The sequence below is a fragment of the Filicampus tigris genome, chromosome 11, assembly GCF_054856515.1.
Source record: "Filicampus tigris isolate MCC_2025a chromosome 11, RoL_Ftig_1.0, whole genome shotgun sequence".
Lineage (NCBI taxonomy): Eukaryota > Metazoa > Chordata > Actinopteri > Syngnathiformes > Syngnathidae > Filicampus > Filicampus tigris.
This window is the reverse complement of record NC_141227.1, coordinates 2499282-2510390: the sequence shown is the minus strand read 5'-3', so window position 1 is coordinate 2510390 and position 11109 is coordinate 2499282. Positions and strand designations below refer to the sequence as shown.

At 43.2% G+C, this 11109-nt stretch overlaps 1 long non-coding RNA gene across 1 annotated transcript; it reads right to left on the bottom strand.

The window, feature by feature from the left end:
• Positions 1–6028: 6028 nt before the first annotated feature.
• Positions 6029–10499, bottom strand: LOC147139407 (uncharacterized). Its single transcript, XR_015088775.1, has 3 exons — positions 10472–10499; positions 7002–7110; positions 6029–6145 (listed from the first exon to the last, which is right to left on the bottom strand). It is a non-coding gene; the product is annotated as an uncharacterized LOC147139407 (long non-coding RNA).
• Positions 10500–11109: the final 610 nt, after the last annotated feature.

Here is an 11109-nt window from a genome sequence, read left to right as displayed (position 1 = left end):
AATGATGATTTAAGATGTAGGTTAAAATTGTCAACAATAAGATCACAGGGTGCAGGTAAAATGTGTGAAGTTGCTTAAGAATGTTCTATATATATTTTGTGCATTTCTCAGAAACATTCTTCATTATTCACTGTCTATACATCTTTTGCTGTATCAGTCTAAGGCCCTCCCACCTATGACGCATACAGGTACTAGATAAAAGCCAGCCGCGGCTGGGAGGGGGAGGGGAAAGAGCAACAGTGGAGCCGAGAACACACGCACTCTATGTTCCTCCCTTCTCTCTCCCCCCGCTGCAGTGGTATAAAATTGTACATTGTCTCTGCCTGAATTTCTTTTTACATCTGATGACCGGCCACACGAGGTCTACCCACATTTTGGACCTCACAAATGTCAGCAGGAGTGCTTTTTAAGATCTCGATAAAATTTGCAGCCACCTCAGAAGATAGGTAGCGTTTCTTCACTGTTCTCACCGGGACTGCTAGATGGTTAAAACTGGCGATGTTAAAATAGACACAGTAGTGGTCTGACACTGCCAAGTCAACAACAGAGGACACACCAGCAGACAAGCCATAGGTTATAACCAAATCCAGGGTGTGTCCTCTGTTGTGAGTTGGCTGCAAGACGTGCTGTTTAAAATCCAAGCAGTTTAAAAGGTTTAAAAAATGTCTGGATAGTGGGTCCGAGATGTTGTCCATGTGTATATTAAAATCGCCAGTTATTAAAATCCTGTTATAACTGGAATATAAAATGGATAAGAATTCTGAAAATTCTGTAATAAAAGAAGTGGAATGATGGGGAGGTCTATAAACGGTAATGCAGAGAATAGGGGGACTGCTAAAAACAAAGGCATGGTGTTCAAACGATAAATAGCTGCTAAAAATGATCTCCTTTGATAAAAGAGTATTAATAAAAATTGATGCAGTCCCGCCTCCTCTTTTGCCATCCCTTGTAGAAAATAAAAAGCTAAACTTCGGTGGGCAAGCCTCGGTGAGAGCAACTGGAGCATCTGTACCAAGCCATGTCTCAGACAAAAGTATACCATGTAAATTATTGTCTAAAATCAGGTAGTTTATGTTAAAAGTTTTGTTTAAAAGGGAGCGCACGTTCAGCACGGCCAGATTAATTATTGTGCTGGACGTGCGCTCATGGTGGTATGAATGAGCAGTATTAACATATACTAGATTACCACTGTTAAAACCAATTTGTTTGTGTGTGCAAGGGAAGCGTCTGCCGGAGATGGTTTCAATGGGAAAGTTGTCCGATAGTGGTAATGATAATGAGGGCCTGCAGGGGGAGCTAGTGAGGGTGGTGGTACTGTGAGCAGCTGGTATTGGCTTGTAGGTGATGGTAGTGACATTGTCATTGCAACGTTTATGAGTTTATGAGTAGAAGAAATATGATTGACAAGAGTCAGCTGGGAGTGGAATTGGTTACGACATGGTGGATGTTAGCGACTAAAATCTTGCTACCAAGAGAGTTCGGATGAACACTATCCGGCTGGTAAAAAGACGGGCGATTCCAGAATAGGTTAAAATTGTCAATAAAAGCAAAGTCAAGGTGGCCACAAGTGCGTAGGAGCCACGTGTTCAAGCTTAAAAGGCGGCTGAAGCGCTCGACTCCGCGAGACAATGCCGGCAAAATGCCACTCACCCAGACCGACAGACCGCAGGTTCTTAACAAGGCAAAGAGGGCGTGAAAGTCTCTCTTCGTCTGCTCAGACTGTCGGCGTATTGTCTCGTTTGTCCCTACGTGAACGATGAGCCGGGTTATGGATGATGGCAGAGAGTCAAGAACACCCGGCAGGATGTTAACTATGTCCATGACTTTTGCTCCGGGAAAACAGCGGGTGACGGAGCCGGGATAGTGAGTACGTCTAATGGTCCTGTCGCCAATTATAACGGTGGTCGGTGGGTGACGTGAGGAGGGAACGCCAAGGGACTCACCGCCGGCGGGAGATTCACGACCCCACTGTCCAGGATGGCTCCGCCGAGGCCGAGTGATGACGGTGGATGTGACCGGTTGCGGGTGCTAGGCCAACCGCCGTATACCCGTTTGCCCCAAGGAATGACACATGTCAATAGAATACAGAGGATCAGCAATCTGCTTCTTCTTTTATTTATTTTAGCCCAATGTGAAAATGTCTAGTAACACCAGTCTTTTGAATTGAAGGCACTGTTGGGCGCCGTGGGAGTCGCTTGACGGGCTCTTGAAGGCAAATGTGAATGCATACCATGATATACAGTTTTTCTGAACGTAAAAAATATATTTAATTTGAAGGGAATTTATGCTAGCTTTATATGCTTGGCATCAATTTTTTTTACATGTCATGTGATTAAACTAACACATATGGGAAATACATCACTACATACATTTTTTTATATGCTGTGGTATATGCCAACCTATGAAATTTAAAAGAGCAACACAAAATACATTGTGTCTAAATAGTTTTTATGGTTACAAACATGAATCAAGTGACATTTGACACTATAGTAGCACAGCAATCAGATCACAACACACGCAACACAATTATTTCTCAATAATCATGAATCATCTCATCTGATTAAGATTTATTGATCACCATTAAAAAGTGGAAGTCAACCCCCATTTTTTTTTATTTTTTTATTAATGATATGTTGTATGTGCCTCCACTATTCCAAGCCCTGCATTGTGATTAATAATGATGTGTTTGTCGAATATGAGTTAAGCAGCAGAATTCAGCCATACTTATCCATCTCAGGGGACGGCCATTTTGCCACTCGCCGTCGACTAAAAATGACATCACAGTTGCTCAGGGCTCAGGTAACAACCGATCATCACTCAGCTTCAGAAAACCGGTGAGCCGTGATTGGTCATGATGTGAGCCTTGAACAACTGTGATGTCATTATCAGTTGAAAGCAAGTGGCAAAATGGCCGCCCACTGAGATGGATACAAACAGGAGCTTGAGCAAGATGGCGACCTGTATGAGTGCTTTCTCCTGAGCTCGTGAACTTTTGAGGAGTACCGGACTGCCAAAGCAATTGAAATGGACTCAAACGATGTTATTTGAAAGGTGAAACAATATATTTGCTATTCGTGTATTGTTTGTGGGGGCATCAGTTCAAGGAAGACGGCACAGAGATGTTTTCATGTTGCGTCTGTAAAGCTTGTTAGCTTGCGTTACTGTTAGCAGTTGAGCTAACGTAATGGCCAAAAGCAGAGGTGGGTAGTAACGAGTTACATTTACTCCGATACATTTACTTGAGTAAGTTTTGGGAAATTTTGTACTTCTTCTAAATTTTGTTAAATCACAATACTTTTTATTTTTACTTGAGTAGATTTGTGAAGAAGAAACTGTACGCTTCCCCTGCTACATAAGGCTACATAAGGCTACATTGAACCCATGAATTAAATCCCCTCCGCGTACGTACGCCTTTCTCTCTCTCTCTCTACTTGAGTCATATTATTCTGAAGTAACAGTACTTTTACTAGAGTAAAATCTTTGGCTACTCTACCCACCTGGCCAAAAGAGACACAAAAGAGAAGATTGGATTGATAACAAACATGGAGACTTACGACTCTTTTCCAAGTTTATGTACACCTCTTCCCCCGAGTCCTCTTAAGGGTCCTGACTCAAAGAAGAGCCGTCTTGAAGTTGCAGAAACAATAAAAAAGAAGATACCGTTCCTAACACTGATATCTTAAAGGCTATCAATGGTTTGAATGATAGCTTCTCCAAGTTTGAAGAAATGGTCATTAAAAATGCAGCAGAGATTGTAGCCGTGAAGGAAATGTGACGAGCTTTGAGATGCAATGTAAAGAGAAGATGACACAGTGAAGAAGTTAAACGACTGAATCAATGCATTTCAAGACAAGCAAGAAAAGGCCAAAGGTACAGTCGCCGCTGGAATCTCCATCTTATGAATCTGTTTGAGAAAGATAACGAAGATTTGAGAAAGGAGGTGCTGGATGTGATAGCCCAAATCATCCCTGAGGAAAAGAGCAAGCTTGGATTTGCAGTGGATACCGTACACAGAGTTGGCCGTATGAAAGATAACCGCACAAGGCCTATCATCATCCAGTTCACCATGCGCACTTTTCGACACGAGGTTTGGAGGGCCGCACTCAACTGTGACGTGATGGCAGAAGATTTAACCTACATGGAGAGACAATGCAGAAATAAACTGTAGCCACTCGTCAAACAAGCCCGCGACGAAGGAAAGAAGACTAAATGGATTGGCCCTGTCGCCATTGTTGATGGCATGAGACACAACCCACACGCGTTGTTTTGAAAATGTGTTAGTTTTATCCCAAGTCGGGGGGGGAGTTGCTATGGCTATTGACGAAGACACCGCAGGGCGGAATTTCCTCTGCCTTTTATGGCCAATTCCAGTCCACTGACTTTTACTGTCAAGCAATGATCAAAAAGACAGCGTCAACAATAGATATTGTGCCTACAACAACAATCGAACTAGATGACTAGACGATACATTTAATTGTATTGAAAAAATGATCTGGAAGGTGGAGGCGAAGGTGTTACGTGCATGTGTAGCTTCTTTACACACACATACAGGACATAACAGCCATGCCGCTGCCAAACTACCAGTAGTCTGCTTCGCAGCAGCAATAAGCTACGTGGTGGATCCTCTCCTCCGTGGCACCAAATAAATTGCCGGGCCGAGCCGTGGGAAACTGTACGTCATCGCAACATGTGACATAACGGACCGATCACGAGAGAGAATGCGCGCGGTGTTGTATACGCAGCAACAATTTGTGATGTGTGCGCGTCATGTGTTGCAGACCTGTCGCCAACATGTCTCACAGCACAATGCGTCGGTCACGTGATGCAATGCGTCAGTTGTCGCCCACGCCGACGCGGGATTATAAAAGAAGCCTAAAGAAGCCTTTCGCCGAGTAGATTGTGATGAACTTTGGCCACCTCGCGACCATGTCACACGCATGTGGGCTGATTAGTGGGGCGGACTAAAATTTACCTCCACCCTTGCTTAGTCCACCCCTTTTTTTCAAACGTGTCACCCCCTGTCCTCCGCCACAAAAATGGGTGTCCGTCCGGGACGGAGGAACGGACTGTTCCGCCACCGGGGCGGACTGCCCAGCTCTGGAAAATAGTGAATTGTTGTTGCTTGTGGGACAGATTTGAGTGAGGGATCAGGCTGTTGAAGAGGCTTCCAAAACGCAGTCAGTCACTATTTCTTTTCAAACCTCATAGGGGGGTGTTCCTCGTCGCCAGTTGTAGTGTGTAGCTTGTCTGACTGCGCTCCACTTGAATCGGCTGACAATGTAAACTCTTTGTGCCTCTTCAAGCACCATGTCTGTTTGGGAATACATGCTTCTTATATAGAGAGCTGCCCTGCGCCAGCGCTTGGGAGGGGGTGGTTCCTCGTTGCGGGGATGGAGCTGAGGTGACTTATGAGCTGATCATTTGAATCAGGTATGTTGCAGCAGGGAGAGATGGGAAACAGTCAGAACAGTAGTCAAGTCAAGTCAAATTTATTTCTATAGCCCTCAATCACAGGAAAGTCTCAAAGGCCTTCACATGCCCATAGCTGATAGCATGTAAACGACATCCCCTGATCTTAACCCCCAGGAGGGTAAGAAAAAACTAAAAAAAAAACATCTGGAGAAAAATGAGAAACCTTGAGAAGGGACCACAGATGGGGGAATCCCCCTTCCAGGATGATCAGGCTGCAATGGATGCCGAGTGGGCAACATTGAACATTGAGGACCAGAGCTGGTTGCCTGATGTATGTGAAAGTGATAAATATCCAGAATATGTATGTGAAAACATGAATGTATGCAAATGAGGGAGCACATCTTAATTTGTAACTGCTACTGACTGTGCAACTTCATTTTTTAAATGAATTAAAAAGAAAGTAAATACAAAAACACACCTGCTCAAAGAGACTGATTTATTAATTGGATATACTTTGAGTGTCCAAGTTAGTATTACTAGTCTTTTTTTAATTTGCAAATTAACAACTGGGAACAATTGGTTGTTTTCAACAGCAAGTCATTTAAAAAAGTGAAAGGCACGTTCCAAAGAAACAATGATGATGGGGGGCTCTGCTTCTCTTAATGGTTTTTCAAATCTTTGGCACAAACAAAAGATCGTTGACCATTACACTGGAAATCACTCCATGAGTCACCTGTAAGAATACATAAATGAACACAAAATCATAAAGAGGAAGTCAACCCCAAAGGTTTCTTTAACAATAATATATTGTGTACAGCCCCAATACTCTAAACTTGATATTCTGATTAATATTGTGTTTATGAAATACGAATTAAGTTGCAATGTTTGTCTCTGTGTGCCCTGCGATTGGCTGGCAACCAATTCAGGGTGTCCCCCGCCTACTGCCCAAAGACAGATGGGATAGGCTCCAATACGACCCGTGACCCTTGTGAGGAGAAGCGGTATGGATAATGAATGAATGAATGAATTAAGTTGCAAAATCCACCTGTTTTACCCATCTCAGGGGGCGGCCATTTTGTTACTTGCTGTCGACTGAAAATGACATCCTAGTTGCTCAAGGCTCAGTTAACAACCAATCACAGCTCACCTGTTTTCTGAAGCTGAGCCGTTATTGGTTGTTACCGGAGCCCTGAGGAACTGTGATGTCATTTTCAGTCCACAGCAAGTGACAAAATGGCCACCCATTGAGATGGATAAAAACAGGTGGATTTTGCTTCTTAACTCATATTCCACAAACGCAATTGTGATCAGAATGTCGTGTTTTGATCAATGTGGGTGCATACAATATATTGTAAAGAAAATTTTGGGGTTGATTTCCGCTTTAAGTATGATTATTTAATATTTATCAACACCAGATGACCTGCATTAAAGTTTACAGCACAAGAGAATACAATTTCAATCAATGACATATCAACATACCGGTAACTATTCTTCATATTCAAAATTCAAAGATAAAAACATAAGAGGATAAATGATTTACGTCACTCATCACATGAGAATAATTAAGAATGACAAAACTGCATTCATACCTTGAAAGTTAATTTCTGTGCAGTCTTGATTTGTATCCATTCTTGGCCTGTTATTAGCCCAGTCAAAGTAATCAAACGGTGAGCCATCAGTCCATACAAATTCTCCATCCTGAAAAACAAAAGGATTTTCACAATATGTCTGTTCACTTCTCTAAAACATTTTGAGCATCATATACTGTAATAGCCTCCTGACATTTATGGTGATGCTTGATTCTACAAAGTAGCTTACTCAATTGTGAGACTGGGGGGGAAGAAAATCACCAGAGAAGGAAATACAAGGATATTGTAAGATGATTTATTTTTATATGGAGGTTCATATTTGTATGGATTTATTTGCTTTCTTATTTGGGGGAACTATTGTAATGCAATTGTGTTGACGAAGGAATATCTATGGTGATGAGGCCACTGTGTATGGGTTGACATGTTACGTAGGGCTGGCCAAAAAAAAAAAAAGAAACGAGGTGAATAAAGTCTGTTGTGAAGCTATTCCCTCTCCGTGTGCTTGTCTTACCCACCCCATGACCTTCGATTGAATAATCACACTCACTATCGCCAGTAAAACGAGTGTTACAAATGATCAGAGCTGGGCAGTCCGTCCCTCGGCCGGACCGGTCGAACCCTCCGGCCCGGCCGGATGCCCATTTTTGGGGTGGGTGGGGGCTGACAAATTTTTAAAAAGGGCTGGACTGAGCATGGCCGGAAGTGGATTTTAGTCCGGCCCACTAATCGGCCCTCATGCGTTTGACGTGGTCCCGAGGCGGCCAAATTTCATCTCAGCCTACTCAGTGAAAGGCTTCTCTTTAGGCTTCTTGCTACTCCCGCGTTGTCGCAAGCGACAACTGCCGCATTGATTCACGTGACCGATTGTGCTGTTGGCGACAGGTCTGCAACATATGCCACGCACCCATCAGGAATTGTTGCTGTTCTGATCGGTCCATTATGTCACATGTTGCGATGACATACAGTTTCCCACACGGAGAGGAGGCGAGAGAGGATGCAGCACGCAGCTCGTTGTTGCTACAAAGCAAACTAGTTTGGTAATAAAATTAAATGCATAGTCCAGTATTCTCGGTCCCTTTATGGTTGTAGCAGGCACGATATCCATTGTTGTCGCTGTCTTTTTGAAGCAACGCCCCCCGATTTAGAACTTAACTGTTTCAAAACAACTTGTGTCCGGGAGTATATTAAGCTGCGCGCAGCACTCAAGTATGACGCTGGCACATCAAGGTGGAGTTCATGCACCTCCTCCGGCGTCTTTCCTACTTCCGGAAATACGCCGTAGCAAACCTGCTGTGTATAGTGGTTTACTGGTATGCTTTTATTTTGAAGGCTGTGAACGAAGGGAAGTGCGAAAAATAAATAAGTAACTTGTTGAATGCGACTTCTGGCCGTCTGTTGGACCCAAATCATGATACAATATGACAAAACCAACCCTGGGGCTCGCAATGGAAGTAAGCACACGCAGTTGGGTAAGTAGTAAAGTACTAGTGGCGCATTTTGAAGCGTGTTTGAAGCGTGTCCACAGCGGGTTTGAATAGTAAATTAGCCAGCTAATGATCCTTAAAAAGCCTATATATATATATATATATATATATATATATATATATATATATATATATATATATATATATATATATATATATATATATATATATATATATATATATATATATATATATATATATATATATATATATATATATATATTCTAGCGGTGTAACAGTAAACGTGGGTGTAATAATAAGTTTCGGTATGGCATGTTTGGTTCGGTCCACCTTGCGTACCGTTTCTGATCAGTTTTTATTATTAGCGCGAGCTTACTCACGGGCGCTATTGACTGTTGCACGCAGGAGAGGAGGGTGGCGCCACAAAATAATAAATAAAAATAACCTAGTGCAGAGCGCCCTCGCCTGTTGAACTCCTCCACCTGCAGTCACATCCAGCAAATGTATTGTATTGAATTGTACTGTAATTCGGGTTAGAGCGCCCCGAGCGGTAAAAGAAAAATCCACAGAATAGCCGCACCGGACTATAAGCCGCATGGCTTAAAACCTAGGAAAAAAGTCGCGTCTTATAGTCCGGAAAATACGGTACTTATTTATTTTCCACAATTTACCTCCTTCACACTTCCGGGCCTTCAAAATAATAGCATACCAGCAAACCACTACACAGCAGGTTTGCTACGGCGTATTTCCGGAAGTAGGGAAGACGTCGGAATAAGTGTATGAACTCCACCTTGATGTGCCGGAGTCATCCTTGAGTGCTGTGCGCAGCTTGACTATACTCGTGGAGACAAGTTGTTTTGAAACAGTTAAGTTCTAAATCGGGGGGCGTTGCTTCAAAAAGACAGCGACAGCAATGGATATCATGCTACAACCATAAAGGGATCGAGATGACTAGACGATGCATTTAATTGTATTGCGAAAACGATCTGGAAGGGGGAACGTGGGTGAGTAGCTTCTTTACATACACATACGTGACATTACACCCATGCCGCTGCCAAACTAGGTTGCTTTGGAGCAGCAACGCGCTGCGTGGTGGGAAACTGTATATCATCGCAACATGTGACATAATGGACCGATCAGAGCAGCAACAATTCCTGATGTGTGCGTGGCATGTGTCGCAGACCTGTTGCCAACAGCACAATGTGAATCAATGCGGCAGTTGTTGCTCGCGCCGACCCGTGAGTAGAATACATACATATATATATATACGCGGTTGCCCTTGGATTCTGCTACGGCGGCGCAAGCTCTGCGGACTCCTTCCGATCCTGCTACGGCGGCACAAGGCCTTCAGCTGCCCTCTGACTCTGTTCCGGCGGCGCAACCTCTGCGGCTTCCTTTGGATTCTGCTACGGCGGCGCAAGCTCTGCGGTCTCCTTCCGATCCTGTTACGGTGGCGCAAGGCCTTCAGCTGCTCTGACTCTGCTCCGGTGGTGCAGGCTCTGCGGCTGCTCTCTGACTCTGCTACGGCGGCGCAAGGCCTGAGGCTGCCTTCATCCCGTGTGGCCCTCTGGTCGCCCACCTGAGTGGCCCCGTCAAGAACCTCGCATCTGGCCTACGGGACAGCCATTGGATTGGCCGCGCCAAACTGCATAACGTTAGTATCTTGCATTCCGAACAATAAGTATTAACTAATATTAATACAATATAATAATCTTTATTTGTTTAGTGCTTTCACAACATCTGCATTAATTATTAATTGCCTTGTTTTTTTTTGTGAACACTTGTGCATACTGCAATACTGTAACTTAAAATTCGTCATGAGGATGGTATGTGGAGAGCTGGGTCTTTTTTGGGGTGGTACTTGGTGGAAAAAATTCAAGAGCCACTGGAGTAGGTAAAATGAAGGCATACTGAGTGGTGAATTGAGGTGAGTGCCTAATTTATCAGAGACATAATTTTCTGTGGAAGAAACAATCTGCACAAAGTGCAGCTGAGTTACAGCATGTGTATTACCAAATATTTTACCTCAATCTTGTCATGGAGGCCAATCCAAGAGCGTTAGAAAAATCCAGCCCCTGCCAGAATCAAGTGTCGAACTACTTCATTTTCCAGATCATTGTGGATGGAAACCAGATTTCCACCAAGCATGTTACAGACAGTCTAGTTGGAAGAAAACAGGGTTAGTAAATTACAAAGTTAACAGGAGAAAAGTAAGTTTTGTTTTTCAGTTTCAGTTCATGTGCAATCGACTACTAATGTGTGGGAGGTCAGCAAATATTGTACCTCGGCAAGAGAAAATCTTAATCTCTCATTTTTAAAGATTAAACAGCGGGAATTCAGCCGAGTCCAGCCTGGAGGGCAATTGTAATCTGCAACATATTTTAGAACAGAGACATTTTGATGACAGCAGAAGACTGGTTAGGAGTTGCTGCTTTACAGCAAGAACTTTCAGAGTTTGAATATGAAAATACGAAGTTAAGTTAGCTGCTTAATTGTGAACCACATGGAACCGAGTTTTGTAATGATTTGGGCTGTGAAGGTGATATCTTAATAAAAATTGACCCCTAAATTTTGGTTCTTTGTAATATTTTATTTAATGGTGTATTTAATGATGTCGGTGGAGTTATGCATGTCAAGAGAATACGTTAAGATTTTCAGATGAG